General features: G+C 39.5%; 37 non-coding genes across 37 annotated transcripts; all 37 read right to left on the bottom strand.

Moving 5' to 3' along the window:
• Positions 1–226: 226 nt before the first annotated feature.
• Positions 227–298, bottom strand: TRNAE-CUC (transfer RNA glutamic acid (anticodon CUC)). Its single transcript has one exon. It is a non-coding gene; the product is annotated as a tRNA-Glu (tRNA).
• Positions 299–825: 527 nt separating this feature from the next.
• TRNAE-CUC (transfer RNA glutamic acid (anticodon CUC)) lies at positions 826–897 on the bottom strand. The gene has a single exon. It is a non-coding gene; the product is annotated as a tRNA-Glu (tRNA).
• A 527-nt stretch (positions 898–1,424) lies between these two features.
• TRNAE-CUC (transfer RNA glutamic acid (anticodon CUC)) lies at positions 1,425–1,496 on the bottom strand. The gene has a single exon. It is a non-coding gene; the product is annotated as a tRNA-Glu (tRNA).
• A 527-nt stretch (positions 1,497–2,023) lies between these two features.
• Positions 2,024–2,095, bottom strand: TRNAE-CUC (transfer RNA glutamic acid (anticodon CUC)). The gene has a single exon. It is a non-coding gene; the product is annotated as a tRNA-Glu (tRNA).
• Positions 2,096–2,622: 527 nt separating this feature from the next.
• On the bottom strand, positions 2,623–2,694 carry TRNAE-CUC (transfer RNA glutamic acid (anticodon CUC)). Its single transcript has one exon. It is a non-coding gene; the product is annotated as a tRNA-Glu (tRNA).
• A 527-nt stretch (positions 2,695–3,221) lies between these two features.
• On the bottom strand, positions 3,222–3,293 carry TRNAE-CUC (transfer RNA glutamic acid (anticodon CUC)). Its single transcript has one exon. It is a non-coding gene; the product is annotated as a tRNA-Glu (tRNA).
• A 527-nt stretch (positions 3,294–3,820) lies between these two features.
• On the bottom strand, positions 3,821–3,892 carry TRNAE-CUC (transfer RNA glutamic acid (anticodon CUC)). The gene has a single exon. It is a non-coding gene; the product is annotated as a tRNA-Glu (tRNA).
• Positions 3,893–4,419: 527 nt separating this feature from the next.
• On the bottom strand, positions 4,420–4,491 carry TRNAE-CUC (transfer RNA glutamic acid (anticodon CUC)). Its single transcript has one exon. It is a non-coding gene; the product is annotated as a tRNA-Glu (tRNA).
• Positions 4,492–5,018: 527 nt separating this feature from the next.
• TRNAE-CUC (transfer RNA glutamic acid (anticodon CUC)) lies at positions 5,019–5,090 on the bottom strand. Its single transcript has one exon. It is a non-coding gene; the product is annotated as a tRNA-Glu (tRNA).
• Positions 5,091–5,617: 527 nt separating this feature from the next.
• On the bottom strand, positions 5,618–5,689 carry TRNAE-CUC (transfer RNA glutamic acid (anticodon CUC)). The gene has a single exon. It is a non-coding gene; the product is annotated as a tRNA-Glu (tRNA).
• A 526-nt stretch (positions 5,690–6,215) lies between these two features.
• Positions 6,216–6,287, bottom strand: TRNAE-CUC (transfer RNA glutamic acid (anticodon CUC)). The gene has a single exon. It is a non-coding gene; the product is annotated as a tRNA-Glu (tRNA).
• A 527-nt stretch (positions 6,288–6,814) lies between these two features.
• On the bottom strand, positions 6,815–6,886 carry TRNAE-CUC (transfer RNA glutamic acid (anticodon CUC)). The gene has a single exon. It is a non-coding gene; the product is annotated as a tRNA-Glu (tRNA).
• Positions 6,887–7,413: 527 nt separating this feature from the next.
• Positions 7,414–7,485, bottom strand: TRNAE-CUC (transfer RNA glutamic acid (anticodon CUC)). Its single transcript has one exon. It is a non-coding gene; the product is annotated as a tRNA-Glu (tRNA).
• Positions 7,486–8,012: 527 nt separating this feature from the next.
• On the bottom strand, positions 8,013–8,084 carry TRNAE-CUC (transfer RNA glutamic acid (anticodon CUC)). Its single transcript has one exon. It is a non-coding gene; the product is annotated as a tRNA-Glu (tRNA).
• Positions 8,085–9,804: 1,720 nt separating this feature from the next.
• TRNAE-CUC (transfer RNA glutamic acid (anticodon CUC)) lies at positions 9,805–9,876 on the bottom strand. The gene has a single exon. It is a non-coding gene; the product is annotated as a tRNA-Glu (tRNA).
• A 527-nt stretch (positions 9,877–10,403) lies between these two features.
• TRNAE-CUC (transfer RNA glutamic acid (anticodon CUC)) lies at positions 10,404–10,475 on the bottom strand. Its single transcript has one exon. It is a non-coding gene; the product is annotated as a tRNA-Glu (tRNA).
• Positions 10,476–11,002: 527 nt separating this feature from the next.
• TRNAE-CUC (transfer RNA glutamic acid (anticodon CUC)) lies at positions 11,003–11,074 on the bottom strand. Its single transcript has one exon. It is a non-coding gene; the product is annotated as a tRNA-Glu (tRNA).
• Positions 11,075–11,601: 527 nt separating this feature from the next.
• Positions 11,602–11,673, bottom strand: TRNAE-CUC (transfer RNA glutamic acid (anticodon CUC)). The gene has a single exon. It is a non-coding gene; the product is annotated as a tRNA-Glu (tRNA).
• A 527-nt stretch (positions 11,674–12,200) lies between these two features.
• On the bottom strand, positions 12,201–12,272 carry TRNAE-CUC (transfer RNA glutamic acid (anticodon CUC)). Its single transcript has one exon. It is a non-coding gene; the product is annotated as a tRNA-Glu (tRNA).
• Positions 12,273–13,398: 1,126 nt separating this feature from the next.
• TRNAE-CUC (transfer RNA glutamic acid (anticodon CUC)) lies at positions 13,399–13,470 on the bottom strand. Its single transcript has one exon. It is a non-coding gene; the product is annotated as a tRNA-Glu (tRNA).
• Positions 13,471–13,997: 527 nt separating this feature from the next.
• Positions 13,998–14,069, bottom strand: TRNAE-CUC (transfer RNA glutamic acid (anticodon CUC)). Its single transcript has one exon. It is a non-coding gene; the product is annotated as a tRNA-Glu (tRNA).
• A 527-nt stretch (positions 14,070–14,596) lies between these two features.
• TRNAE-CUC (transfer RNA glutamic acid (anticodon CUC)) lies at positions 14,597–14,668 on the bottom strand. The gene has a single exon. It is a non-coding gene; the product is annotated as a tRNA-Glu (tRNA).
• A 1,725-nt stretch (positions 14,669–16,393) lies between these two features.
• On the bottom strand, positions 16,394–16,465 carry TRNAE-CUC (transfer RNA glutamic acid (anticodon CUC)). The gene has a single exon. It is a non-coding gene; the product is annotated as a tRNA-Glu (tRNA).
• Positions 16,466–16,992: 527 nt separating this feature from the next.
• TRNAE-CUC (transfer RNA glutamic acid (anticodon CUC)) lies at positions 16,993–17,064 on the bottom strand. The gene has a single exon. It is a non-coding gene; the product is annotated as a tRNA-Glu (tRNA).
• Positions 17,065–17,591: 527 nt separating this feature from the next.
• TRNAE-CUC (transfer RNA glutamic acid (anticodon CUC)) lies at positions 17,592–17,663 on the bottom strand. The gene has a single exon. It is a non-coding gene; the product is annotated as a tRNA-Glu (tRNA).
• A 527-nt stretch (positions 17,664–18,190) lies between these two features.
• TRNAE-CUC (transfer RNA glutamic acid (anticodon CUC)) lies at positions 18,191–18,262 on the bottom strand. Its single transcript has one exon. It is a non-coding gene; the product is annotated as a tRNA-Glu (tRNA).
• A 527-nt stretch (positions 18,263–18,789) lies between these two features.
• On the bottom strand, positions 18,790–18,861 carry TRNAE-CUC (transfer RNA glutamic acid (anticodon CUC)). The gene has a single exon. It is a non-coding gene; the product is annotated as a tRNA-Glu (tRNA).
• Positions 18,862–19,987: 1,126 nt separating this feature from the next.
• On the bottom strand, positions 19,988–20,059 carry TRNAE-CUC (transfer RNA glutamic acid (anticodon CUC)). Its single transcript has one exon. It is a non-coding gene; the product is annotated as a tRNA-Glu (tRNA).
• Positions 20,060–20,586: 527 nt separating this feature from the next.
• Positions 20,587–20,658, bottom strand: TRNAE-CUC (transfer RNA glutamic acid (anticodon CUC)). Its single transcript has one exon. It is a non-coding gene; the product is annotated as a tRNA-Glu (tRNA).
• Positions 20,659–21,185: 527 nt separating this feature from the next.
• On the bottom strand, positions 21,186–21,257 carry TRNAE-CUC (transfer RNA glutamic acid (anticodon CUC)). Its single transcript has one exon. It is a non-coding gene; the product is annotated as a tRNA-Glu (tRNA).
• Positions 21,258–21,784: 527 nt separating this feature from the next.
• On the bottom strand, positions 21,785–21,856 carry TRNAE-CUC (transfer RNA glutamic acid (anticodon CUC)). Its single transcript has one exon. It is a non-coding gene; the product is annotated as a tRNA-Glu (tRNA).
• A 527-nt stretch (positions 21,857–22,383) lies between these two features.
• On the bottom strand, positions 22,384–22,455 carry TRNAE-CUC (transfer RNA glutamic acid (anticodon CUC)). The gene has a single exon. It is a non-coding gene; the product is annotated as a tRNA-Glu (tRNA).
• A 1,120-nt stretch (positions 22,456–23,575) lies between these two features.
• Positions 23,576–23,647, bottom strand: TRNAE-CUC (transfer RNA glutamic acid (anticodon CUC)). Its single transcript has one exon. It is a non-coding gene; the product is annotated as a tRNA-Glu (tRNA).
• A 527-nt stretch (positions 23,648–24,174) lies between these two features.
• On the bottom strand, positions 24,175–24,246 carry TRNAE-CUC (transfer RNA glutamic acid (anticodon CUC)). Its single transcript has one exon. It is a non-coding gene; the product is annotated as a tRNA-Glu (tRNA).
• A 527-nt stretch (positions 24,247–24,773) lies between these two features.
• Positions 24,774–24,845, bottom strand: TRNAE-CUC (transfer RNA glutamic acid (anticodon CUC)). Its single transcript has one exon. It is a non-coding gene; the product is annotated as a tRNA-Glu (tRNA).
• Positions 24,846–25,374: 529 nt separating this feature from the next.
• TRNAE-CUC (transfer RNA glutamic acid (anticodon CUC)) lies at positions 25,375–25,446 on the bottom strand. Its single transcript has one exon. It is a non-coding gene; the product is annotated as a tRNA-Glu (tRNA).
• A 527-nt stretch (positions 25,447–25,973) lies between these two features.
• On the bottom strand, positions 25,974–26,045 carry TRNAE-CUC (transfer RNA glutamic acid (anticodon CUC)). Its single transcript has one exon. It is a non-coding gene; the product is annotated as a tRNA-Glu (tRNA).
• Positions 26,046–26,468: the final 423 nt, after the last annotated feature.

Here is a 26,468-nt window from a genome sequence, read left to right as displayed (position 1 = left end):
GATAAAATTCTCTTTTCTACAAGAGCACAAGTCTTTTAGTAGCAAAAATTCATTTAGAAAGACATCTCAGCCTTTGTTATCAATTTCCATGATCTGTTTTGACCACTCACAGCTTCTCAAGTCTAATTAAAGACGATTTCATATGAGAAATGATGCTTTGAAGTGTAAGATTTTTTTACGTTTGATAAGTCTGTGTTTTCGTCAAAAACAGTCAGAAGACCTCCCTTTCCCTGACCGGGAATCGAACCCGGGCCGTGGCGGTGAGAGCGCCGAATCCTAACCACTAGACCACCAGGGAGTGATGAAGTAGGTGAACACTCCATGATAGAAAAGGAAATTCTCTGAATGAAGTGCAATGGAATATGAGGAAAAGGGCTACTAGGAATCAGTTTTACAAGAAAGGAGAGGAAGATTGGTCATGTATAGCAATTTTCAAGTTTACCACACAGCAGTTTTGCCTCCTTGATGTATAGTACTGGCACCAAAAAAAGATGATTTTGAGGAGCTAGATGTTGAGAGTTCCTGGCTCCATTATAAATTGTACTGGTGCGAAAGAAGACATTGATGATTCAGATATCAAACATGGCCTGAATAGTTCTGACAAAATTCTCTTTTCTACAAGAGCACAAGTCTTTTAGTAGCAAAAATTCATTTAGAAAGACATCTCAGCCTTTGTTATCAATTTCCATGATCTGTTTTGACCACTCACAGCTTCTCAAGTCTAATTAAAGACGATTTCATATGAGAAATGATGCTTTGAAGTGTAAGATTTTTTTACGTTTGATAAGTCTGTGTTTTCGTCAAAAACAGTCAGAAGACCTCCCTTTCCCTGACCGGGAATCGAACCCGGGCTGCGGCGGTGAGAGCGCCGAATCCTAACCACTAGACAACCAGGGAGTGATGAAGTAAGTGAACACTCCATGATAGAAAAGGAAGTTCTCTGAATGAAGTGCAATGGAATATGAGGAAAAGGGCTACTAGGAATCAGTTTTACAAGAAAGGAGAGGAAGATTAATCATGTATAGCAATTTTCAAGTTTACCACACAGCAGTTTTGCCTCCTTGATGTATAGTACTGGCACCAAAAAAAGATGATTTTGAGGAGCTAGATGTTGAGAGTTCCTGGCTCCATTATAAATTGTACTGGTGCGAAAGAAGACATTGATAATTCAGATATCAAACATGGCCTGAATAGTTCTGACAAAATTCTCTTTTCTACAAGAGCACAAGTCTTTTAGTAGCAAAAATTCATTTAGAAAGACATCTCACCCTTTGTTATCAATTTCCATGATCTGTTTTGACCACTCACAGCTTCTCAAGTCTACTTAAAGACGATTTCATATGAGAAATGATGCTCTGAAGTGTAAGATTTTTTTACGTTTGATAAATCTGTGTTTTCGTCAAAAACAGTCAGAAGACCTCCCTTTCCCTGACCGGGAATCGAACCCGGGCCGCTGCGGTGAGAGCGCCGAATCCTAACCACTAGACCACCAGGGAGTGATGAAGTAGGTGAACACTCCATGATAGAAAAGGAAGTTCTCTGAATGAAGTGCAATGGAATATGAGGAAAAGGGCTACTAGGAATCAGTTTTACAAGAAAGGAGAGGAAGATTAATCATGTATAGCAATTTTCAAGTTTACCACACAGCAGTTTTGCCTCCTTGATGTATAGTACTGGCACCAAAAAAAGATGATTTTGAGGAGCTAGATGTTGAGAGTTCCTGGCTCCATTATAAATTGTACTGGTGCGAAAGAAGACATTGATAATTCAGATATCAAACATGGCCTGAATAGTTCTGACAAAATTCTCTTTTCTACAAGAGCACAAGTCTTTTAGTAGCAAAAATTCATTTAGAAAGACATCTCACCCTTTGTTATCAATTTCCATGATCTGTTTTGACCACTCACAGCTTCTCAAGTCTACTTAAAGACGATTTCATATGAGAAATGATGCTCTGAAGTGTAAGATTTTTTTACGTTTGATAAATCTGTGTTTTCGTCAAAAACAGTCAGAAGACCTCCCTTTCCCTGACCGGGAATCGAACCCGGGCCGCAGCGGTGAGAGCGCCGAATCCTAACCACTAGACCACCAGGGAGTGATGAAGTAGGTGAACACTCCATGATAGAAAAGGAAGTTCTCTGAATGAAGTGCAATGGAATATGAGGAAAAGGGCTACTAAGAATCAGTTTTACAAGAAAGGAGAGGAAGATTGGTCATGTATAGCAATTTTCAAGTTTACCACACAGCAGTTTTGCCTCCTTGATGTATAGTACTGGCACCAAAAAAAGATGATTTTGAGGAGCTAGATGTTGAGAGTTCCTGGCTCCATTATAAATTGTACTGGTGCGAAAGAAGACATTGATGATTCAGATATCAAACATGGCCTGAATAGTTCTGACAAAATTCTCTTTTCTACAAGAGCACAAGTCTTTTAGTAGCAAAAATTCATTTAGAAAGACATCTCACCCTTTGTTATCAATTTCCATGATCTGTTTTGACCACTCGCAGCTTCTCAAGTCTACTTAAAGACGATTTCATATGAGAAATGATGCTCTGAAGTGTAAGATTTTTTTACGTTTGATAAATCTGTGTTTTCGTCAAAAACAGTCAGAAGACCTCCCTTTCCCTGACCGGGAATCGAACACGGGCCGCGGCGGTGAGAGCGCCGAATCCTAACCACTAGACCACCAGGGAGTGATGAAGTAGGTGAACACTCCATGATAGAAAAGGAAGTTCTCTGAATGAAGTGCAATGGAATATGAGGAAAAGGGCTACTAGGAATCAGTTTTACAAGAAAGGAGAGGAAGATTGGTCATGTATAGCAATTTTCAAGTTTACCACACAGCAGTTTTGCCTCCTTGATGTATAGTACTGGCACCAAAAAAAGATGATTTTGAGGAGCTAGATGTTGAGAGTTCCTGGCTCCATTATAAATTGTACTGGTGCGAAAGAAGACATTGATGATTCAGATATCAAACATGGCCTGAATAGTTCTGACAAAATTCTCTTTTCTACAAGAGCACAAGTCTTTTAGTAGCAAAAATTCATTTAGAAAGACATCTCACCCTTTGTTATCAATTTCCATGATCTGTTTTGACCACTCACAGCTTCTCAAGTCTACTTAAAGACGATTTCATATGAGAAATGATGCTCTGAAGTGTAAGATTTTTTTACGTTTGATAAATCTGTGTTTTCGTCAAAAACAGTCAGAAGACCTCCCTTTCCCTGACCGGGAATCGAACCCGGGCCGCGGCGGTGAGAGCGCCGAATCCTAGCCACTAGACCACCAGGGAGTGATGAAGTAGGTGAACACTCCATGATAGAAAAGGAAGTTCTCTGAATGAAGTGCAATGGAATATGAGGAAAAGGGCTACTAGGAATCAGTTTTACAAGAAAGGAGAGGAAGATTGGTCATGTATAGCAATTTTCAAGTTTACCACACAGCAGTTTTGCCTCCTTGATGTATAGTACTGGCACCAAAAAAAGATGATTTTGAGGAGCTAGATGTTGAGAGTTCCTGGCTCCATTATAAATTGTACTGGTGCGAAAGAAGACATTGATGATTCAGATATCAAACATGGCCTGAATAGTTCTGACAAAATTCTCTTTTCTACAAGAGCACAAGTCTTTTAGTAGCAAAAATTCATTTAGAAAGACATCTCACCCTTTGTTATCAATTTCCATGATCTGTTTTGACCACTCACAGCTTCTCAAGTCTACTTAAAGACGATTTCATATGAGAAATGATGCTCTGAAGTGTAAGATTTTTTTACGTTTGATAAATCTGTGTTTTTGTCAAAAACAGTCAGAAGACCTCCCTTTCCCTGACCGGGAATCAAACCCGGGCCGCGGCGGTGAGAGCGCCGAATCCTAAACACTAGACCACCAGGGAGTGATAAAGTAGGTGAACACTCCATGATAGAAAAGGAAGTTCTCTGAATGAAGTGCAATGGAATATGAGGAAAAGGGCTACTAGGAATCAGTTTTACAAGAAAGGAGAGGAAAATTAATCATGTATAGCAATTTTCAAGTTTACCACACAGCAGTTTTGCCTCCTTGATGTATAGTACTGGCACCAAAAAAAGATGATTTTGAGGAGCTAGATGTTGAGAGTTCCTGGCTCCATTATAAATTGTACTGGTGCGAAAGAAGACATTGATAATTCAGATATCAAACATGGCCTGAATAGTTCTGACAAAATTCTCTTTTCTACAAGAGCACAAGTCTTTTAGTAGCAAAAATTCATTTAGAAAGACATCTCACCCTTTGTTATCAATTTCCATGATCTGTTTTGACCACTCACAGCTTCTCAAGTCTACTTAAAGACGATTTCATATGAGAAATGATGCTCTGAAGTGTAAGATTTTTTTACGTTTGATAAATCTGTGTTTTCGTCAAAAACAGTCAGAAGACCTCCCTTTCCCTGACCGGGAATCGAACACGGGCCGCGGCGGTGAGAGCGCCGAATCCTAACCACTAGACCACCAGGGAGTGATGAAGTAGGTGAACACTCCATGATAGAAAAGGAAGTTCTCTGAATGAAGTGCAATGGAATATGAGGAAAAGGGCTACTAGGAATCAGTTTTACAAGAAAGGAGAGGAAGATTGGTCATGTATAGCAATTTTCAAGTTTACCACACAGCAGTTTTGCCTCCTTGATGTATAGTACTGGCACCAAAAAAAGATGATTTTGAGGAGCTAGATGTTGAGAGTTCCTGGCTCCATTATAAATTGTACTGGTGCGAAAGAAGACATTGATGATTCAGATATCAAACATGGCCTGAATAGTTCTGACAAAATTCTCTTTTCTACAAGAGCACAAGTCTTTTAGTAGCAAAAATTCATTTAGAAAGACATCTCACCCTTTGTTATCAATTTCCATGATCTGTTTTGACCACTCACAGCTTCTCAAGTCTACTTAAAGACGATTTCATATGAGAAATGATGCTCTGAAGTGTAAGATTTTTTTACGTTTGATAAATCTGTGTTTTCGTCAAAAACAGTCAGAAGACCTCCCTTTCCCTGACCGGGAATCGAACCCGGGCCGCGGCGGTGAGAGCGCCGAATCCTAGCCACTAGACCACCAGGGAGTGATGAAGTAGGTGAACACTCCATGATAGAAAAGGAAGTTCTCTGAATGAAGTGCAATGGAATATGAGGAAAAGGGCTACTAGGAATCAGTTTTACAAGAAAGGAGAGGAAGATTGGTCATGTATAGCAATTTTCAAGTTTACCACACAGCAGTTTTGCCTCCTTGATGTATAGTACTGGCACCAAAAAAAGATGATTTTGAGGAGCTAGATGTTGAGAGTTCCTGGCTCCATTATAAATTGTACTGGTGCGAAAGAAGACATTGATGATTCAGATATCAAACATGGCCTGAATAGTTCTGACAAAATTCTCTTTTCTACAAGAGCACAAGTCTTTTAGTAGCAAAAATTCATTTAGAAAGACATCTCACCCTTTGTTATCAATTTCCATGATCTGTTTTGACCACTCGCAGCTTCTCAAGTCTACTTAAAGACGATTTCATATGAGAAATGATGCTCTGAAGTGTAAATTTTTTTTACGTTTGATAAATCTGTGTTTTCGTCAAAAACAGTCAGAAGACCTCCCTTTCCCTGACCGGGAAGCGAACCCGGGCCGCGGCGTGGAGAGCGCCGAATCCTAACCACTAGACCACCAGGGAGTGATGAAGTAGGTGAACACTCCATGATAGAAAAGGAAGTTCTCTGAATGAAGTGCAATGGAATATGAGGAAAAGGGCTACTAGGAATCAGTTTTACAAGAAAGGAGAGGAAGATTGGTCATGTATAGCAATTTTCAAGTTTACCACACAGCAGTTTTGCCTCCTTGATGTATAGTACTGGCACCAAAAAAAGATGATTTTGAGGAGCTAGATGTTGAGAGTTCCTGGCTCCATTATAAATTGTACTGGTGCGAAAGAAGACATTGATGATTCAGATATCAAACATGGCCTGAATAGTTCTGACAAAATTCTCTTTTCTACAAGAGCACAAGTCTTTTAGTAGCAAAATTCATTTAGAAAGACATTTCACCCTTTGTTATGAATTTCCATGATCTGTTTTGACCACTCACAGCTTCTCAAGTCTACTTAAAGACGATTTCATATGAGAAATGATGCTCTGAAGTGTAAGATTTTTTTACGTTTGATAAATCTGTGTTTTCGTCAAAAACAGTCAGAAGACCTCCCTTTCCCTGACCGGGAATCGAACACGGGCCGCGGCGGTGAGAGCGCTGAATCCTAACCACTAGACCACCAGGGAGTGATGCAGTAGGTGAACACTCCATGATAGAAAAGGAAGTTCTCTGAATGAAGTGCAATGGAATATGAGGAAAAGGGCTACTAGGAATCAGTTTTACAAGAAAGGAGAGGAAGATTGGTCATGTATAGCAATTTTCAAGTTTACCACACAGCAGTTTTGCCTCCTTGATGTATAGTACTGGCACCAAAAAAAGATGATTTTGAGGAGCTAGATGTTGAGAGTTCCTGGCTCCATTATAAATTGTACTGGTGCGAAAGAAGACATTGATGATTCAGATATCAAACATGGCCTGAATAGTTCTGACAAAATTCTCTTTTCTACAAGAGCACAAGTCTTTTAGTAGCAAAAATTCATTTAGAAAGACATCTCACCCTTTGTTATCAATTTCCATGATCTGTTTTGACCACTCACAGCTTCTCAAGTCTACTTAAAGACGATTTCATATGAGAAATTATGCTCTGAAGTGTAAGATTTTTTTACGTTTGATAAATCTGTGTTTTCGTCAAAAACAGTCAGAAGACCTCCCTTTCCCTGACCGGGAATCGAACCCGGGCCGCGGCGGTGAGAGCACCGAATCCTAGCCACTAGACCACCAGGGAGTGATGAAGTAGGTGAACACTCCATGATAGAAAAGGAAGTTCTCTGAATGAAGTGCAATGGAATATGAGGAAAAGGGCTACTAGGAATCAGTTTTACAAGAAAGGAGAGGAAGATTGGTCATGTATAACAATTTTCAAGTTTACCACACAGCAGTTTTGCCTCCTTGATGTATAGTACTGGCACCAAAAAAAGATGATTTTGAGGAGCTAGATGTTGAGAGTTCCTGGCTCCATTATAAATTGTACTGGTGCGAAAGAAGACATTGATGATTCAGATATCAAACATGGCCTGAATAGTTCTGACAAAATTCTCTTTTCTACAAGAGCACAAGTCTTTTAGTAGCAAAAATTCATTTAGAAAGACATCTCACCCTTTGTTATCAATTTCCATGATCTGTTTTGACCACTCACAGCTTCTCAAGTCTAATTAAAGGCGATTTCATATGAGAAATGATGCTTTGAAGTGTAAGATTTTTTTACGTTTGATAAGTCTGTGTTTTTGTCAAAAACAGTCAGAAGACCTCCCTTTCCCTGACCGGGAATCAAACCCGGGCCGCGGCGGTGAGAGCGCCGAATCCTAATCACTAGACCACCAGGGAGTGATGAAGTAGGTGAACACTCCATGATAGAAAAGGAAGTTCTCTGAATGAAGTGCAATGGAATATGAGGAAAAGGGCTACTAGGAATCAGTTTTACAAGAAAGGAGAGGAAAATTAATCATGTATAGCAATTTTCAAGTTTACCACACAGCAGTTTTGCCTCCTTGATGTATAGTACTGGCACCAAAAAAAGATGATTTTGAGGAGCTAGATGTTGAGAGTTCCTGGCTCCATTATAAATTGTACTGGTGCGAAAGAAGACATTGATAATTCAGATATCAAACATGGCCTGAATAGTTCTGACAAAATTCTCTTTTCTACAAGAGCACAAGTCTTTTAGTAGCAAAAATTCATTTAGAAAGACATCTCACCCTTTGTTATCAATTTCCATGATCTGTTTTGACCACTCACAGCTTCTCAAGTCTACTTAAAGACGATTTCATATGAGAAATGATGCTCTGAAGTGTAAGATTTTTTTACGTTTGATAAATCTGTGTTTTCGTCAAAAACAGTCAGAAGACCTCCCTTTCCCTGACCGGGAATCGAACACGGGCCGCGGCGGTGAGAGCGCCGAATCCTAACCACTAGACCACCAGGGAGTGATGAAGTAGGTGAACACTCCATGATAGAAAAGGAAGTTCTCTGAATGAAGTGCAATGGAATATGAGGAAAAGGGCTACTAGGAATCAGTTTTACAAGAAAGGAGAGGAAGATTGGTCATGTATAGCAATTTTCAAGTTTACCACACAGCAGTTTTGCCTCCTTGATGTATAGTACTGGCACCAAAAAAAGATGATTTTGAGGAGCTAGATGTTGAGAGTTCCTGGCTCCATTATAAATTGTACTGGTGCGAAAGAAGACATTGATGATTCAGATATCTAACATGGCCTGAATAGTTCTGACAAAATTCTCTTTTCTACAAGAGCACAAGTCTTTTAGTAGCAAAAATTCATTTAGAAAGACATCTCACCCTTTGTTATCAATTTCCATGATCTGTTTTGACCACTCACAGCTTCTCAAGTCTACTTAAAGACGATTTCATATGAGAAATGATGCTCTGAAGTGTAAGATTTTTTTACGTTTGATAAATCTGTGTTTTCGTCAAAAACAGTCAGAAGACCTTCCTTTCCCTGACCGGGAATCGAACCCGGGCTGCTGTGGTGAGAGCGCCGAATCCTAACCACTAGACAACCAGGGAGTGATGAAGTAGGTGAACACTCCATGATAGAAAAGGAAGTTCTCTGAATGAAGTGCAATGGAATATGAGGAAAAGGGCTACTAAGAATCAGTTTTACAAGAAAGGAGAGGAAGATTGGTCATGTATAGCAATTTTCAAGTTTACCACACAGCAGTTTTGCCTCCTTGATGTATAGTACTGGCACCAAAAAAAGATGATTTTGAGGAGCTAGATGTTGAGAGTTCCTGGCTCCATTATAAATTGTACTGGTGCGAAAGAAGACATTGATGATTCAGATATCAAACATGGCCTGAATAGTTCTGACAAAATTCTCTTTTCTACAAGAGCACAAGTCTTTTAGTAGCAAAAATTCATTTAGAAAGACATCTCATCCTTTGTTATCAATTTCCATGATCTGTTTTGACCACTCACAGCTTCTCAAGTCTAATTAAAGACGATTTCATATGAGAAATGATGCTTTGAAGTGTAAGATTTTTTTACGTTTGATAAGTCTGTGTTTTCGTCAAAAACAGTCAGAAGACCTCCCTTTCCCTGACCGGGAACCGAACACAGGCCGCGGCGGTGAGAGCGCCGAATCCTAACCACTAGACCACCAGGGAGTGATGAAGTAGGTGAACATGATAGAAAAGGAAATTCTCTGAATGAAGTGCAATGGAATATGAGGAAAAGGGCTACTAGGAATCAGTTTTACAAGAAAGGAGAGGAAGATTAATCATGTATAGCAATTTTCAAGTTTACCACACAGCAGTTTTGCCTCCTTGATGTATAGTACTGGCACCAAAAAAAGATGATTTTGAGGAGCTAGATGTTGAGAGTTCCTGGCTCCATTATAAATTGTACTGGTGCGAAAGAAGACATTGATAATTCAGATATCAAACATGGCCTGAATAGTTCTGACAAAATTCTCTTTTCTACAAGAGCACAAGTCTTTTAGTAGCAAAAATTCATTTAGAAAGACATCTCACCCTTTGTTATCAATTTCCATGATCTGTTTTGACCACTCACAGCTTCTCAAGTCTACTTAAAGACGATTTCATATGAGAAATGATGCTCTGAAGTGTAAGATTTTTTTACGTTTGATAAATCTGTGTTTTCGTCAAAAACAGTCAGAAGACCTCCCTTTCCCTGACCGGGAATCGAACACGGGCCGCGGCGGTGAGAGCGCTGAATCCTAACCACTAGACCACCAGGGAGTGATGCAGTAGGTGAACACTCCATGATAGAAAAGGAAGTTCTCTGAATGAAGTGCAATGGAATATGAGGAAAAGGGCTACTAGGAATCAGTTTTACAAGAAAGGAGAGGAAGATTGGTCATGTATAGCAATTTTCAAGTTTACCACACAGCAGTTTTGCCTCCTTGATGTATAGTACTGGCACCAAAAAAAGATGATTTTGAGGAGCTAGATGTTGAGAGTTCCTGGCTCCATTATAAATTGTACTGGTGCGAAAGAAGACATTGATGATTCAGATATCAAACATGGCCTGAATAGTTCTGACAAAATTCTCTTTTCTACAAGAGCACAAGTCTTTTAGTAGCAAAAATTCATTTAGAAAGACATCTCACCCTTTGTTATCAATTTCCATGATCTGTTTTGACCACTCACAGCTTCTCAAGTCTACTTAAAGACGATTTCATATGAGAAATTATGCTCTGAAGTGTAAGATTTTTTTACGTTTGATAAATCTGTGTTTTCGTCAAAAACAGTCAGAAGACCTCCCTTTCCCTGACCGGGAATCGAACCCGGGCCGCGGCGGTGAGAGCACCGAATCCTAGCCACTAGACCACCAGGGAGTGATGAAGTAGGTGAACACTCCATGATAGAAAAGGAAGTTCTCTGAATGAAGTGCAATGGAATATGAGGAAAAGGGCTACTAGGAATCAGTTTTACAAGAAAGGAGAGGAAGATTGGTCATGTATAACAATTTTCAAGTTTACCACACAGCAGTTTTGCCTCCTTGATGTATAGTACTGGCACCAAAAAAAGATGATTTTGAGGAGCTAGATGTTGAGAGTTCCTGGCTCCATTATAAATTGTACTGGTGCGAAAGAAGACATTGATGATTCAGATATCAAACATGGCCTGAATAGTTCTGACAAAATTCTCTTTTCTACAAGAGCACAAGTCTTTTAGTAGCAAAAATTCATTTAGAAAGACATCTCACCCTTTGTTATCAATTTCCATGATCTGTTTTGACCACTCACAGCTTCTCAAGTCTAATTAAAGGCGATTTCATATGAGAAATGATGCTTTGAAGTGTAAGATTTTTTTACGTTTGATAAGTCTGTGTTTTTGTCAAAAACAGTCAGAAGACCTCCCTTTCCCTGACCGGGAATCAAACCCGGGCCGCGGCGGTGAGAGCGCCGAATCCTAACCACTAGACCACCAGGGAGTGATGAAGTAGGTGAACACTCCATGATAGAAAAGGAAGTTCTCTGAATGAAGTGCAATGGAATATGAGGAAAAGGGCTACTAGGAATCAGTTTTACAAGAAAGGAGAGGAAAATTAATCATGTATAGCAATTTTCAAGTTTACCACACAGCAGTTTTGCCTCCTTGATGTATAGTACTGGCACCAAAAAAAGATGATTTTGAGGAGCTAGATGTTGAGAGTTCCTGGCTCCATTATAAATTGTACTGGTGCGAAAGAAGACATTGATAATTCAGATATCAAACATGGCCTGAATAGTTCTGACAAAATTCTCTTTTCTACAAGAGCACAAGTCTTTTAGTAGCAAAAATTCATTTAGAAAGACATCTCACCCTTTGTTATCAATTTCCATGATCTGTTTTGACCACTCACAGCTTCTCAAGTCTACTTAAAGACGATTTCATATGAGAAATGATGCTCTGAAGTGTAAGATTTTTTTACGTTTGATAAATCTGTGTTTTCGTCAAAAACAGTCAGAAGACCTCCCTTTCCCTGACCGGGAATCGAACACGGGCCGCGGCGGTGAGAGCGCCGAATCCTAACCACTAGACCACCAGGGAGTGATGAAGTAGGTGAACACTCCATGATAGAAAAGGAAGTTCTCTGAATGAAGTGCAATGGAATATGAGGAAAAGGGCTACTAGGAATCAGTTTTACAAGAAAGGAGAGGAAGATTGGTCATGTATAGCAATTTTCAAGTTTACCACACAGCAGTTTTGCCTCCTTGATGTATAGTACTGGCACCAAAAAAAGATGATTTTGAGGAGCTAGATGTTGAGAGTTCCTGGCTCCATTATAAATTGTACTGGTGCGAAAGAAGACATTGATGATTCAGATATCTAACATGGCCTGAATAGTTCTGACAAAATTCTCTTTTCTACAAGAGCACAAGTCTTTTAGTAGCAAAAATTCATTTAGAAAGACATCTCACCCTTTGTTATCAATTTCCATGATCTGTTTTGACCACTCACAGCTTCTCAAGTCTACTTAAAGACGATTTCATATGAGAAATGATGCTCTGAAGTGTAAGATTTTTTTACGTTTGATAAATCTGTGTTTTCGTCAAAAACAGTCAGAAGACCTTCCTTTCCCTGACCGGGAATCGAACCCGGGCTGCGGCAGTGAGAGCGCCGAATCCTAACCACTAGACAACCAGGGAGTGATGAAGTAGGTGAACACTCCATGATAGAAAAGGAAGTTCTCTGAATGAAGTGCAATGGAATATGAGGAAAAGGGCTACTAAGAATCAGTTTTACAAGAAAGGAGAGGAAGATTGGTCATGTATAGCAATTTTCAAGTTTACCACACAGCAGTTTTGCCTCCTTGATGTATAGTACTGGCACCAAAAAAAGATGATTTTGAGGAGCTAGATGTTGAGAGTTCCTGGCTCCATTATAAATTGTACTGGTGCGAAAGAAGACATTGATGATTCAGATATCAAACATGGCCTGAATAGTTCTGACAAAATTCTCTTTTCTACAAGAGCACAAGTCTTTTAGTAGCAAAAATTCATTTAGAAAGACATCTCATCCTTTGTTATCAATTTCCATGATCTGTTTTGACCACTCACAGCTTCTCAAGTCTAATTAAAGACGATTTCATATGAGAAATGATGCTTTGAAGTGTAAGATTTTTTTACGTTTGATAAGTCTGTGTTTTCGTCAAAAACAGTCAGAAGACCTCCCTTTCCCTGACCGGGAACCGAACACAGGCCGCGGCGGTGAGAGCGCCGAATCCTAACCACTAGACCACCAGGGAGTGATGAAGTAGGTGAACACTCCATGATAGAAAAGGAAATTCTCTGAATGAAGTGCAATGGAATATGAGGAAAAGGGCTACTAGGAATCAGTTTTACAAGAAAGGAGAGGAAGATTAATCATGTATAGCAATTTTCAAGTTTACCACACAGCAGTTTTGCCTCCTTGATGTATAGTACTGGCACCAAAAAAAGATGATTTTGAGGAGCTAGATGTTGAGAGTTCCTGGCTCCATTATAAATTGTACTGGTGCGAAAGAAGACATTGATAATTCAGATATCAAACATGGCCTGAATAGTTCTGACAAAATTCTCTTTTCTACAAGAGCACAAGTCTTTTAGTAGCAAAAATTCATTTAGAAAGACATCTCACCCTTTGTTATCAATTTCCATGATCTGTTTTGACCACTCACAGCTTCTCAAGTCTACTTAAAGATGATTTCATATGAGAAATGATGCTCTGAAGTGTAAGATTTTTTTACGTTTGATAAATCTGTGTTTTCGTCAAAAACAGTCAGAAGACCTCCCTTTCCCTGACCGGGAATCGAACCCGGGCCGCGGCGGTGAGAGCGCCGAATCCTAACCACTAGACCACCAGGGAGTGATGAAGTAGGTGAACACTCCATGATAGAAAAGGAAGTTCTCTGAATGAAGTGCAATGGAATATGAGGAAAAGGGCTACTAGGAATCAGTTTTACAAGAAAGGAGAGGAAGATTGGTCATGTATAACAATTTTCAAGTTTACCACACAGCAGTTTTGCCTCCTTGATGTATAGTACTGGCACCAAAAAAAGATGATTTTGAGGAGCTAGATGTTGAGAGTTCCTGGCTCCATTATAAATTGTACTGGTGCGAAAGAAGACATTGATGATTCAGATATCAAACATGGCCTGAATAGTTCTGACAAAATTCTCTTTTCTACAAGAGCACAAGTCTTTTAGTAGCAAAAATTCATTTAGAAAGACATCTCACCCTTTGTTATCAATTTCCATGATCTGTTTTGACCACTCACAGCTTCTCAAGTCTAATTAAAGGCGATTTCATATGAGAAATGATGCTTTGAAGTGTAAGATTTTTTTACGTTTGATAAGTCTGTGTTTTTGTCAAAAACAGTCAGAAGACCTCCCTTTCCCTGACCGGGAATCAAACCCGGGCCGCGGCGGTGAGAGCGCCGAATCCTAATCACTAGACCACCAGGGAGTGATGAAGTAGGTGAACACTCCATGATAGAAAAGGAAGTTCTCTGAATGAAGTGCAATGGAATATGAGGAAAAGGGCTACTAGGAATCAGTTTTACAAGAAAGGAGAGGAAAATTAATCATGTATAGCAATTTTCAAGTTTACCACACAGCAGTTTTGCCTCCTTGATGTATAGTACTGGCACCAAAAAAAGATGATTTTGAGGAGCTAGATGTTGAGAGTTCCTGGCTCCATTATAAATTGTACTGGTGCGAAAGAAGACATTGATAATTCAGATATCAAACATGGCCTGAATAGTTCTGACAAAATTCTCTTTTCTACAAGAGCACAAGTCTTTTAGTAGCAAAAATTCATTTAGAAAGACATCTCACCCTTTGTTATCAATTTCCATGATCTGTTTTGACCACTCACAGCTTCTCAAGTCTACTTAAAGACGATTTCATATGAGAAATGATGCTCTGAAGTGTAAGATTTTTTTACGTTTGATAAATCTGTGTTTTCGTCAAAAACAGTCAGAAGACCTCCCTTTCCCTGACCGGGAATCGAACACGGGCCGCGGCGGTGAGAGCGCCGAATCCTAACCACTAGACCACCAGGGAGTGATGAAGTAGGTGAACACTCCATGATAGAAAAGGAAGTTCTCTGAATGAAGTGCAATGGAATATGAGGAAAAGGGCTACTAGGAATCAGTTTTACAAGAAAGGAGAGGAAGATTGGTCATGTATAGCAATTTTCAAGTTTACCACACAGCAGTTTTGCCTCCTTGATGTATAGTACTGGCACCAAAAAAAGATGATTTTGAGGAGCTAGATGTTGAGAGTTCCTGGCTCCATTATAAATTGTACTGGTGCGAAAGAAGACATTGATGATTCAGATATCTAACATGGCCTGAATAGTTCTGACAAAATTCTCTTTTCTACAAGAGCACAAGTCTTTTAGTAGCAAAAATTCATTTAGAAAGACATCTCACCCTTTGTTATCAATTTCCATGATCTGTTTTGACCACTCACAGCTTCTCAAGTCTACTTAAAGACGATTTCATATGAGAAATGATGCTCTGAAGTGTAAGATTTTTTTACGTTTGATAAATCTGTGTTTTCGTCAAAAACAGTCAGAAGACCTTCCTTTCCCTGACCGGGAATCGAACCCGGGCTGCTGTGGTGAGAGCGCCGAATCCTAACCACTAGACAACCAGGGAGTGATGAAGTAGGTGAACACTCCATGATAGAAAAGGAAGTTCTCTGAATGAAGTGCAATGGAATATGAGGAAAAGGGCTACTAAGAATCAGTTTTACAAGAAAGGAGAGGAAGATTGGTCATGTATAGCAATTTTCAAGTTTACCACACAGCAGTTTTGCCTCCTTGATGTATAGTACTGGCACCAAAAAAAGATGATTTTGAGGAGCTAGATGTTGAGAGTTCCTGGCTCCATTATAAATTGTACTGGTGCGAAAGAAGACATTGATGATTCAGATATCAAACATGGCCTGAATAGTTCTGACAAAATTCTCTTTTCTACAAGAGCACAAGTCTTTTAGTAGCAAAAATTCATTTAGAAAGACATCTCATCCTTTGTTATCAATTTCCATGATCTGTTTTGACCACTCACAGCTTCTCAAGTCTAATTAAAGACGATTTCATATGAGAAATGATGCTTTGAAGTGTAAGATTTTTTTACGTTTGATAAGTCTGTGTTTTCGTCAAAAACAGTCAGAAGACCTCCCTTTCCCTGACCGGGAACCGAACACAGGCCGCGGCGGTGAGAGCGCCGAATCCTAACCACTAGACCACCAGGGAGTGATGAAGTAGGTGAACACTCCATGATAGAAAAGGAAATTCTCTGAATGAAGTGCAATGGAATATGAGGAAAAGGGCTACTAGGAATCAGTTTTACAAGAAAGGAGAGGAAGATTAATCATGTATAGCAATTTTCAAGTTTACCACACAGCAGTTTTGCCTCCTTGATGTATAGTACTGGCACCAAAAAAAGATGATTTTGAGGAGCTAGATGTTGAGAGTTCCTGGCTCCATTATAAATTGTACTGGTGCGAAAGAAGACATTGATAATTCAGATATCAAACATGGCCTGAATAGTTCTGACAAAATTCTCTTTTCTACAAGAGCACAAGTCTTTTAGTAGCAAAAATTCATTTAGAAAGACATCTCACCCTTTGTTATCAATTTCCATGATCTGTTTTGACCACTCACAGCTTCTCAAGTCTACTTAAAGACGATTTCATATGAGAAATGATGCTCTGAAGTGTAAGATTTTTTTACGTTTGATAAATCTGTGTTTTCGTCAAAAACAGTCAGAAGACCTCCCTTTCCCTGACCGGGAATCGAACACGGGCCGCGGCGGTGAGAGCGCTGAATCCTAACCACTAGACCACCAGGGAGTGATGCAGTAGGTGAACACTCCATGATAGAAAAGGAAGTTCTCTGAATGAAGTGCAATGGAATATGAGGAAAAGGGCTACTAGGAATCAGTTTTACAAGAAAGGAGAGGAAGATTGGTCATGTATAGCAATTTTCAAGTTTACCACACAGCAGTTTTGCCTCCTTGATGTATAGTACTGGCACCAAAAAAAGATGATTTTGAGGAGCTAGATGTTGAGAGTTCCTGGCTCCATTATAAATTGTACTGGTGCGAAAGAAGACATTGATGATTCAGATATCAAACATGGCCTGAATAGTTCTGACAAAATTCTCTTTTCTACAAGAGCACAAGTCTTTTAGTAGCAAAAATTCATTTAGAAAGACATCTCACCCTTTGTTATCAATTTCCATGATCTGTTTTGACCACTCACAGCTTCTCAAGTCTACTTAAAGACGATTTCATATGAGAAATTATGCTCTGAAGTGTAAGATTTTTTTACGTTTGATAAATCTGTGTTTTCGTCAAAAACAGTCAGAAGACCTCCCTTTCCCTGACCGGGAATCGAACCCGGGCCGCGGCGGTGAGAGCACCGAATCCTAGCCACTAGACCACCAGGGAGTGATGAAGTAGGTGAACACTCCATGATAGAAAAGGAAGTTCTCTGAATGAAGTGCAATGGAATATGAGGAAAAGGGCTACTAGGAATCAGTTTTACAAGAAAGGAGAGGAAGATTGGTCATGTATAACAATTTTCAAGTTTACCACACAGCAGTTTTGCCTCCTTGATGTATAGTACTGGCACCAAAAAAAGATGATTTTGAGGAGCTAGATGTTGAGAGTTCCTGGCTCCATTATAAATTGTACTGGTGCGAAAGAAGACATTGATGATTCAGATATCAAACATGGCCTGAATAGTTCTGACAAAATTCTCTTTTCTACAAGAGCACAAGTCTTTTAGTAGCAAAAATTCATTTAGAAAGACATCTCACCCTTTGTTATCAATTTCCATGATCTGTTTTGACCACTCACAGCTTCTCAAGTCTAATTAAAGGCGATTTCATATGAGAAATGATGCTTTGAAGTGTAAGATTTTTTTACGTTTGATAAGTCTGTGTTTTTGTCAAAAACAGTCAGAAGACCTCCCTTTCCCTGACCGGGAATCAAACCCGGGCCGCGGCGGTGAGAGCGCCGAATCCTAACCACTAGACCACCAGGGAGTGATGAAGTAGGTGAACACTCCATGATAGAAAAGGAAGTTCTCTGAATGAAGTGCAATGGAATATGAGGAAAAGGGCTACTAGGAATCAGTTTTACAAGAAAGGAGAGGAAAATTAATCATGTATAGCAATTTTCAAGTTTACCACACAGCAGTTTTGCCTCCTTGATGTATAGTACTGGCACCAAAAAAAGATGATTTTGAGGAGCTAGATGTTGAGAGTTCCTGGCTCCATTATAAATTGTACTGGTGCGAAAGAAGACATTGATAATTCAGATATCAAACATGGCCTGAATAGTTCTGACAAAATTCTCTTTTCTACAAGAGCACAAGTCTTTTAGTAGCAAAAATTCATTTAGAAAGACATCTCACCCTTTGTTATCAATTTCCATGATCTGTTTTGACCACTCACAGCTTCTCAAGTCTACTTAAAGACGATTTCATATGAGAAATGATGCTCTGAAGTGTAAGATTTTTTTACGTTTGATAAATCTGTGTTTTCGTCAAAAACAGTCAGAAGACCTCCCTTTCCCTGACCGGGAATCGAACACGGGCCGCGGCGGTGAGAGCGCCGAATCCTAACCACTAGACCACCAGGGAGTGATGAAGTAGGTGAACACTCCATGATAGAAAAGGAAGTTCTCTGAATGAAGTGCAATGGAATATGAGGAAAAGGGCTACTAGGAATCAGTTTTACAAGAAAGGAGAGGAAGATTGGTCATGTATAGCAATTTTCAAGTTTACCACACAGCAGTTTTGCCTCCTTGATGTATAGTACTGGCACCAAAAAAAGATGATTTTGAGGAGCTAGATGTTGAGAGTTCCTGGCTCCATTATAAATTGTACTGGTGCGAAAGAAGACATTGATGATTCAGATATCTAACATGGCCTGAATAGTTCTGACAAAATTCTCTTTTCTACAAGAGCACAAGTCTTTTAGTAGCAAAAATTCATTTAGAAAGACATCTCACCCTTTGTTATCAATTTCCATGATCTGTTTTGACCACTCACAGCTTCTCAAGTCTACTTAAAGACGATTTCATATGAGAAATGATGCTCTGAAGTGTAAGATTTTTTTACGTTTGATAAATCTGTGTTTTCGTCAAAAACAGTCAGAAGACCTTCCTTTCCCTGACCGGGAATCGAACCCGGGCTGCGGCAGTGAGAGCGCCGAATCCTAACCACTAGACAACCAGGGAGTGATGAAGTAGGTGAACACTCCATGATAGAAAAGGAAGTTCTCTGAATGAAGTGCAATGGAATATGAGGAAAAGGGCTACTAAGAATCAGTTTTACAAGAAAGGAGAGGAAGATTGGTCATGTATAGCAATTTTCAAGTTTACCACACAGCAGTTTTGCCTCCTTGATGTATAGTACTGGCACCAAAAAAAGATGATTTTGAGGAGCTAGATGTTGAGAGTTCCTGGCTCCATTATAAATTGTACTGGTGCGAAAGAAGACATTGATGATTCAGATATCAAACATGGCCTGAATAGTTCTGACAAAATTCTCTTTTCTACAAGAGCACAAGTCTTTTAGTAGCAAAAATTCATTTAGAAAGACATCTCATCCTTTGTTATCAATTTCCATGATCTGTTTTGACCACTCACAGCTTCTCAAGTCTAATTAAAGACGATTTCATATGAGAAATGATGCTTTGAAGTGTAAGATTTTTTTACGTTTGATAAGTCTGTGTTTTCGTCAAAAACAGTCAGAAGACCTCCCTTTCCCTGACCGGGAACCGAACACAGGCCGCGGCGGTGAGAGCGCCGAATCCTAACCACTAGACCACCAGGGAGTGATGAAGTAGGTGAACACTCCATGATAGAAAAGGAAATTCTCTGAATGAAGTGCAATGGAATATGAGGAAAAGGGCTACTAGGAATCAGTTTTACAAGAAAGGAGAGGAAGATTAATCATGTATAGCAATTTTCAAGTTTACCACACAGCAGTTTTGCCTCCTTGATGTATAGTACTGGCACCAAAAAAAGATGATTTTGAGGAGCTAGATGTTGAGAGTTCCTGGCTCCATTATAAATTGTACTGGTGCGAAAGAAGACATTGATAATTCAGATATCAAACATGGCCTGAATAGTTCTGACAAAATTCTCTTTTCTACAAGAGCACAAGTCTTTTAGTAGCAAAAATTCATTTAGAAAGACATCTCACCCTTTGTTATCAATTTCCATGATCTGTTTTGACCACTCACAGCTTCTCAAGTCTACTTAAAGACGATTTCATATGAGAAATGATGCTCTGAAGTGTAAGATTTTTTTACGTTTGATAAATCTGTGTTTTCGTCAAAAACAGTCAGAAGACCTCCCTTTCCCTGACCGGGAATCGAACCCGGGCCGCGGCGGTGAGAGCGCCGAATCCTAACCACTAGACCACCAGGGAGTGATGAAGTAGGTGAACACTCCATGATAGAAAAGGAAGTTCTCTGAATGAAGTGCAATGGAATATGAGGAAAAGGGCTACTAGGAATCAGTTTTACAAGAAAGGAGAGGAAGATTGGTCATGTATAGCAATTTTCAAGTTTACCACACAGCAGTTTTGCCTCCTTGATGTATAGTACTGGCACCAAAAAAAGATGATTTTGAGGAGCTAGATGTTGAGAGTTCCTGGCTCCATTATAAATTGTACTGGTGCGAAAGAAGACATTGATGATTCAGATATCAAACATGGCCTGAATAGTTCTGACAAAATTCTCTTTTCTACAAGAGCACAAGTCTTTTAGTAGCAAAAATTCATTTAGAAAGACATCTCATCCTTTGTTATCAATTTCCATGATCTGTTTTGACCACTCACAGCTTCTCAAGTCTAATTAAAGACGATTTCATATGAGAAATGATGCTTTGAAGTGTAAGATTTTTTTACGTTTGATAAGTCTATGTTTTCGTCAAAAACAGTCAGAAGACCTCCCTTTCCCTGACCGGGAATCGAACCCGGGCCGCGGCGGTGAGAGCGCCGAATCCTAACCACTAGACCACCAGGGAGTGATGAAGTAGGTGAACACTCCATGATAGAAAAGGAAGTTCTCTGAATGAAGTGCAATGGATTATGAGGAAAAGGGCTACTAGGAATCAGTTTTACAAGAAAGGAGAGGAAGATTGGTCATGTATAGCAATTTTCAAGTTTACCACACAGCAGTTTTGCCTCCTTGATGTATAGTACTGGCACCAAAAAAAGATGATTTTGAGGAGCTAGATGTTGAGAGTTCCTGGCTCCATTATAAATTGTACTGGTGCGAAAGAAGACATTGATGATTCAGATATCAAACATGGCCTGAATAGTTCTGACAAAATTCTCTTTTCTACAAGAGCACAAGTCTTTTAGTAGCAAAAATTCATTTAGAAAGACATCTCATCCTTTGTTATCAATTTCCATGATCTGTTTTGACCACTCACAGCTTCTCAAGTCTAATTATAGACGATTTCATATGAGAAATGATGCTTTGAAGTGTAAGATTTTTTTACATTTGATAAGTCTGTGTTTTCGTCAAAAACAGTCAGAAGACATCCCTTTCCCTGACCGGGAATCGAACCCGGGCCGCGGCGGTGAGAGCGCCGAATCCTAACCACTAGACCACCAGGGAGTGATGAAGTAGGTGAACACTCCATGATAGAAAAGGAAGTTCTCTGAATGAAGTGCAATGGAATATGAGGAAAAGGGCTACTAGGAATCAGTTTTACAAGAAAGGAGAGGAAGATTGGTCATGTATAGCAATTTTCAAGTTTACCACACAGCAGTTTTGCCTCCTTGATGTATAGTACTGGCACCAAAAAAAGATGATTTTGAGGAGCTAGATGTTGAGAGTTCCTGGCTCCATTATAAATTGTACTGGTGCGAAAGAAGACATTGATGATTCAGATATCAAACATGGCCTGAATAGTTCTGACAAAATTCTCTTTTCTACAAGAGCACAAGTCTTTTAGTAGCAAAAATTCATTTAGAAAGACATCTCATCCTTTGTTATCAATTTCCATGATCTGTTTTGACCACTCACAGCTTCTCAAGTCTAATTAAAGACGATTTCATATGAGAAATGATGCTTTGAAGTGTAAGATTTTTTTACGTTTGATAAGTCTGTGTTTTCGTCAAAAACAGTCAGAAGACCTCCCTTTCCCTGACCGGGAATCGAACCCGGGCCGCGGCGGTGAGAGCGCCGAATCCTAACCACTAGACCACCAGGGAGTGATGAAGTAGGTGAACACTCCATGATAGAAAAGGAAGTTCTCTGAATGAAGTGCAATGGAATATGAGGAAAAGGGCTACTAGGAATCAGTTTTACAAGAAAGGAGAGGAAGATTGGTCATGTATAGCAATTTTCAAGTTTACCACACAGCAGTTTTGCCTCCTTGATGTATAGTACTGGCACCAAAAAAAGATGATTTTGAGGAGCTAGATGTTGAGAGTTCCTGGCTCCATTATAAATTGTACTGGTGCGAAAGAAGACATTGATGATTCAGATATCAAACATGGCCTGAATAGTTCTGACAAAATTCTCTTTTCTACAAGAGCACAAGTCTTTTAGTAGCAAAAATTCATTTAGAAAGACATCTCATCCTTTGTTATCAATTTCCATGATCTGTTTTGACCACTCACAGCTTCTCAAGTCTAATTAAAGACGATTTCATATGAGAAATGATGCTTTGAAGTGTAAGATTTTTTTACGTTTGATAAGTCTGTGTTTTCGTCAAAAACAGTCAGAAGACCTCCCTTTCCCTGACCGGGAATCGAACACGGGCCGCGGCGGTGAGAGTGCCGAATCCTAACCACTAGACCACCAGGGAGTGATGAAGTAGGTGAACACTCCATGATAGAAAAGGAAGTTCTCTGAATGAAGTGCAATGGAATATGAGGAAAAGGGCTACTAGGAATCAGTTTTACAAGAAAGGAGAGGAAGATTGGTCATGTATAGCAATTTTCAAGTTTACCACACAGCAGTTTTGCCTCCTTGATGTATAGTACTGGCACCAAAAAAAGATGATTTTGAGGAGCTAGATGTTGAGAGTTCCTGGCTCCATTATAAATTGTACTGGTGCGAAAGAAGACATTGATGATTCAGATATCAAACATGGCCTGAATAGTTCTGACAAAATTCTCTTTTCTACAAGAGCACAAGTCTTTTAGTAGCAAAAATTCATTTAGAAAGACATCTCATCCTTTGTTATCAATTTCCATGATCTGTTTTGACCACTCACAGCTTCTCAAGTCTAATTAAAGACGATTTCATATGAGAAATGATGCTTTGAAGTGTAAGATTTTTTTACGTTTGATAAGTCTGTGTTTTCGTCAAAAACAGTCAGAAGACCTCCCTTTCCCTGACCGGGAATCGAACCCGGGCCGTGAGAGCGCCGAATCCTAACCACTAGACCACCAGGGAGTGATGAAGTAGGTGAACACTCCATGATAGAAAAGGAAGTTCTCTGAATGAAGTGCAATGGAATATGAGGAAAAGGGCTACTAGGAATCAGTTTTACAAGAAAGGAGAGGAAGATTGGTCATGTATAGCAATTTTCAAGTTTACCACACAGCAGTTTTGCCTCCTTGATGTATAGTACTGGCACCAAAAAAAGATGATTTTGAGGAGCTAGATGTTGAGAGTTCCTGGCTCCATTATAAATTGTACTGGTGCGAAAGAAGACATTGATGATTCAGATATCAAACATGGCCTGAATAGTTCTGACAAAATTCTCTTTTCTACAAGAGCACAAGTCTTTTAGTAGCAAAAATTCATTTAGAAAGACATCTCATCCTTTGTTATCAATTTCCATGATCTGTTTTGACCACTCACAGCTTCTCAAGTCTAATTAAAGACGATTTCATATGAGAAATGATGCTTTGAAGTGTAAGATTTTTTTACGTTTGATAAGTCTGTGTTTTCGTCAAAAACAGTCAGAAGACCTCCCTTTCCCTGACCGGGAATCGAACCCGGGCCGCGGCGGTGAGAGCGCCGAATCCTAACCACTAGACCACCAGGGAGTGATGAAGTAGGTGAACACTCCATGATAGAAAAGGAAGTTCTCTGAATGAAGTGCAATGGAATATGAGGAAAAGGGCTACTAGGAATCAGTTTTACAAGAAAGGAGAGGAAGATTGGTCATGTATAGCAATTTTCAAGTTTACCACACAGCAGTTTTGCCTCCTTGATGTATAGTACTGGCACCAAAAAAAGATGATTTTGAGGAGCTAGATGTTGAGAGTTCCTGGCTCCATTATAAATTGTACTGGTGCGAAAGAAGACATTGATGATTCAGATATCAAACATGGCCTGAATAGTTCTGACAAAATTCTCTTTTCTACAAGAGCACAAGTCTTTTAGTAGCAAAAATTCATTTAGAAAGACATCTCATCCTTTGTTATCAATTTCCATGATCTGTTTTGACCACTCACAGCTTCTCAAGTCTAATTAAAGACGATTTCATATGAGAAATGATGCTTTGAAGTGTAAGATTTTTTTACGTTTGATAAGTCTGTGTTTTCGTCAGAAACAGTCAGAAGACCTCCCTTTCCCTGACCGGGAATCGAACCCGGGCCGCGGCGGTGAGAGCGCCGAATCCTAACCACTAGACCACCAGGGAGTGATGAAGTAGGTGAACACTCCATGATAGAAAAGGAAGTTCTCTGAATGAAGTGCAATGGAATATGAGGAAAAGGGCTACTAGGAATCAGTTTTACAAGAAAGGAGAGGAAGATTAATCATGTATAGCAATTTTCAAGTTTACCACACAGCAGTTTTGCCTCCTTGATGTATAGTACTGGCACCAAAAAAAGATGATTTTGAGGAGCTAGATGTTGAGAGTTCCTGGCTCCATTATAAATTGTACTGGTGCGAAAGTAGACATTGATAATTCAGATATCAAACATGGCCTGAATAGTTCTGACAAAATTCTCTTTTCTACAAGAGCACAAGTCTTTTAGTAGCAAAAATTCATTTAGAAAGACATCTCACCCTTTGTTATCAATTTCCATGATCTGTTTTGACCACTCACAGCTTCTCAAGTCTACTTAAAGACGATTTCATATGAGAAATTATGCTCTGAAGTGTAAGATTTTTTTACGTTTGATAAATCTGTGTTTTCGTCAAAAACAGTCAGAAGACATCCCTTTCCCTGACCGGGAATCGAACCCGGGCCGCGGCGGTGAGAGCGCCGAATCCTAGCCACTAGACCACCAGGGAGTGATGAAGTAGGTGAACACTCCATGATAGAAAAGGAAGTACTCTGAATGAAGTGCAATGGAATATGAGGAAAAGGGCTACTAGGAATCAGTTTTACAAGAATTTTAGAGGAAGATTGGTCATGTATAGCAATTTTCAAGTTTACCACACAGCAGTTTTGCCTCCTTGATGTATAGTACTGGCACCAAAAAAAGATGATTTTGAGGAGCTAGATGTTGAGAGTTCCTGGCTCCATTATAAATTGTACTGGTGCGAAAGAAGACATTGATGATTCAGATATCAAACATGGCCTGAATAGTTCTGACAAAATTCTCTTTTCTACAAGAGCACAAGTCTTTTAGTAGCAAAAATTCATTTAGAAAGACATCTCACCCTTTGTTATCAATTTCCATGATCTGTTTTGACCACTCACAGCTTCTTAAGTCTAATTAAAGGCGATTTCATATGAGAAATGATGCTTTGAAGTGTAAGATTTTTTTTACGTTTGATAAGTCTGTGTTTTTGTCAAAAACAGTCAGAAGACCTCCCTTTCCCTGACCGGGAATCAAACCCGGGCCGCGGCGGTGAGAGCGCCGAATCCTAACCACTAGACCACCAGGGAGTGATGAAGTAGGTGAACACTCCATGATAGAAAAGGAAGTTCTCTGAATGAAGTGCAATGGAATATGAGGAAAAGGGCTACTAGGAATCAGTTTTACAAGAAAGGAGAGGAAAATTAATCATGTATAGCAATTTTCAAGTTTACCACACAGCAGTTTTGCCTCCTTGATGTATAGTACTGGCACCAAAAAAAGATGATTTTGAGGAGCTAGATGTTGAGAGTTCCTGGCTCCATTATAAATTGTACTGGTGCGAAAGAAGACATTGATAATTCAGATATCAAACATGGCCTGAATAGTTCTGAAAAAATTCTCTTTTCTACAAGAGCACAAGTCTTTTAGTAGCAAAAATTCATTTAGAAAGACATCTCACCCTTTGTTATCAATTTCCATGATCTGTTTTGACCACTCACAGCTTCTCAAGTCTACTTAAAGATGATTTCATATGAGAAATGATGCTCTGAAGTGTAAGATTTTTTTACGTTTGATAAATCTGTGTTTTCGTCAAAAACAGTCAGAAGACCTCCCTTTCCCTGACCAGGAATCGAACCCGGGCCGCGGCGGTGAGAGCGCCGAATCCTAACCACTAGACCACCAGGGAGTGATGAAGTAGGTGAACACTCCATGATAGAAAAGGAAGTTCTCTGAATGAAGTGCAATGGAATATGAGGAAAAGGGCTACTAGGAATCAGTTTTACAAGAAAGGAGAGGAAGATTGGTCATGTATAGCAATTTTCAAGTTTACCACACAGCAGTTTTGCCTCCTTGATGTATAGTACTGGCACCAAAAAAAGATGATTTTGAGGAGCTAGATGTTGAGAGTTCCTGGCTCCATTATAAATTGTACTGGTGCGAAAGAAGACATTGATGATTCAGATATCAAACATGGCCTGAATAGTTCTGACAAAATTCTCTTTTCTACAAGAGCACAAGTCTTTTAGTAGCAAAAATTCATTTAGAAAGACATCTCACCCTTTGTTATCAATTTCCATGATCTGTTTTGACCACTCACAGCTTCTCAAGT

The sequence above is a fragment of the Pseudophryne corroboree genome, chromosome 8 (assembly GCF_028390025.1).
Source record: "Pseudophryne corroboree isolate aPseCor3 chromosome 8, aPseCor3.hap2, whole genome shotgun sequence".
Taxonomy (NCBI): Eukaryota; Metazoa; Chordata; class Amphibia; order Anura; family Myobatrachidae; genus Pseudophryne; species Pseudophryne corroboree.
The sequence above is the reverse complement of the archived record's forward strand: the minus strand, read 5'-3'. Positions and strand labels throughout refer to the sequence as shown.